General features: G+C 40.0%; 1 protein-coding gene across 1 annotated transcript in view; it reads right to left on the bottom strand.

The window, feature by feature from the left end:
• The window catches only part of LOC138017074 (ankyrin repeat domain-containing protein 54-like), a 9,456-nt gene that overhangs the window by 201 nt on the left and 6,755 nt on the right, over positions 1-2,500 (bottom strand). The window contains exon 4 of the mRNA XM_068864277.1: positions 1-2,500. This exon is cut by the window's left edge and continues 201 nt beyond it; it is cut by the window's right edge and continues 489 nt beyond it. The gene's annotated coding sequence lies outside the window, so the exon portion shown is untranslated.

Below are 2,500 nucleotides of genomic sequence, written 5' to 3'. Positions count from 1 at the left end.
TTTTTCTCGAAAAAAACCTACGTTGTATATGCTTACCACTATTATTTAGAAAGGTGGGCAGTGTTCACACACCTGACCTCGGCTGTTTACGAGGTGGATAAAGCTATTCACCGGATATATCACTATCCAACGGATAAACACTAGCAAGACCAATTGAGTTATTCAGTGGATAGCGCCATCCACCCTTCGAACAACTGGAGCCTGATCTAAAACTTACAACCGGACATTATAGATAACATTTAAACGACCGATTCTAGGTTTCTACCCGCCAGGAGTGGAGGTCAGCCCATGAAGTGAGTGACTACGGTATCTTTTAAATCCACACACTCTATCCCTAATGAGTCAACGAACAATTCTCACTCCATTAATCAACTCTTTTTGGTTTTTTTTACGTTACCATGCCTCTACAACTCCACTAAGAGCCATGATCCACCACAATCGTTTTACAACCAATAATCCTATGATTCACTGTACGAAGGGCCAACCGCGCCCACAAAATGTCAGCTTTCCAATCATCTTTACTTTTATCAACTTAACCTAACGCTATTAGAACTTCAATCAAAATTTCAACATGCTTTTTTAGTTCCTTTACAATGGAAATATGTTCTACTGCACGAAAAACATCACATTCAATAGCTGAGTGCTCAGTATTAGTTTTACTGATATTTCAATGAAGTGCGGACTGTAGACGAAAGAGAGAAATGATCATCGTACTTATCTCGGCAATCCTAAGCAATTGTCTCAAATTGACCGTTGAAACCACCTGGGGCCGGTTGCTGGAAGCTTGGTTAGCGCTAACTGTTGGTTAGAGCTAGTTTCAATTGAGGGTTGTAAAACCAAAACCAAAGTAAGTAATTACTTAGTAATTACTGAGACAATCCGGCAAACCAATCAAAATTCGAAGTAATTACATGTAGCCAACACAAAGCGCGGGAAAATGTGCACGCGCGAGCCACGATTGGTTTTGGTTTCACTTCTGATCGGTTGAAAAAATGGCGCGAGAACTTTCAACCAAACACTGAGTGAAGTAAATGCAAAACCAAAGCAACTCACTAATTACTTTCGACACTGAATTGAAAACCGCTCTAAGAGGTATCAAAATTAAACCTATAGGTTTCCATGGTATTTAACGCTGGTTAGTGCTAACCATTCTTCGAGCAACCCTGGCCTGAATTTTTCCGGTGTCTCTTTGAGACAATTGCTTCAATTGTCCATGCAGACAAGTGCAGGGATCACCTCTCTCTTTTGATTAGTTTTACTCTTCCATCTCAACGAACTATTTTTATGACTGAATACCAACTCTTTTCATTGCATATTATGTAACCATGTGTTCAGATAAATAATTTATTGCACTTATTATTTCTCTTTTGTCCTTTAAAAGTTACAATAGCAATTTTATTGATGATAATGACAATGATAACAACGAAAGGCTGGTTTCCATATAACCACAGACGATCGCAAACGATCGCAGAGCCGACAGTAGCCATACATTTCGGTCAGCGGAAATGTCAAATGTACACGCGCGTTGTGATCGGGGAAAAATCGCAGAGTACAACTTGGTGACGAGGAGCTCTCAACAGTTCTCCAGGTGACTTTGATCTAAGATGTGTGCCGTAAGATTTGTGCTTGATGCTCTGGATTGAGCCATTCCAGGTTTTGAAATTCTCTTGGCACTGCATCTCACCCCGATCCAGAAGGTATCGTCTTCAACCGCTTAGATAACGACCATACGCGGTTCTTATGTTGCGGAATTTGACCTCTGCCTCCGCCGCCGATAAATTAAATTTCTCGCCGATTTTTTCTCAACTGTTAGCCTTTTTGTTTATGTCTTTGAAATCTCTACCGTTACGGTTGTAAACGCGCTCATACCGCGCAACTTCCTCCATGAATTCGTCGTTAGTAAGGTTACCATGTTCAATGAGCGTTGTTATAAACGAACATTTGGGCTTTGTTGCTAAGAAGCGTTGAATCATGGGTTAGATTTTAAAATACTATGGGATACGTTTCGGTCGCAGATCGCATAACTTTGGTTTCCATATGATTGCAGCATCGCAAACGATCGCAGACGATCGCAGAAGTGTGTGTTTCCATATGATCGCAGACGATCAAAAAACGTTCTGTAATCTGCGATCGTCTGCGATCATATGGAAACCAGCCTTCGTCACCTTTGAAGTAACCATGCAATAATTTTATGATACAGAACAGATAATAGAATCTAATTTCAAAGAAATTTCATTCGAATGTAATAAAACGTGCGTGTATCTATGTGTGTGTGTGCCATTGCAAGTATTCTGTATCTAAATTACATATTAATGGCTATCGCTTAATTTACGTACTGGAAAACGAGACAGCCTTCTATGAAACATTTCATTGACTGGTCTAATTTTTTGTGACCGAGGTCTATGGGCTTTTCAAGACTTGTCCTTAATTCTTGTGATAAATAGAGGGAGTTTCGATCGAGTGTCGTAAAACCAAAACCAAAGTAACTACTTAGGCCCAT

Source organism: Montipora capricornis, chromosome 9 (genome assembly GCF_036669925.1).
Source record: "Montipora capricornis isolate CH-2021 chromosome 9, ASM3666992v2, whole genome shotgun sequence".
Classification (NCBI taxonomy): domain Eukaryota; kingdom Metazoa; phylum Cnidaria; class Anthozoa; order Scleractinia; family Acroporidae; genus Montipora; species Montipora capricornis.
Note: the sequence above shows the minus strand (reverse complement) of the source record. Positions and strands in the feature narration are given on the sequence as shown.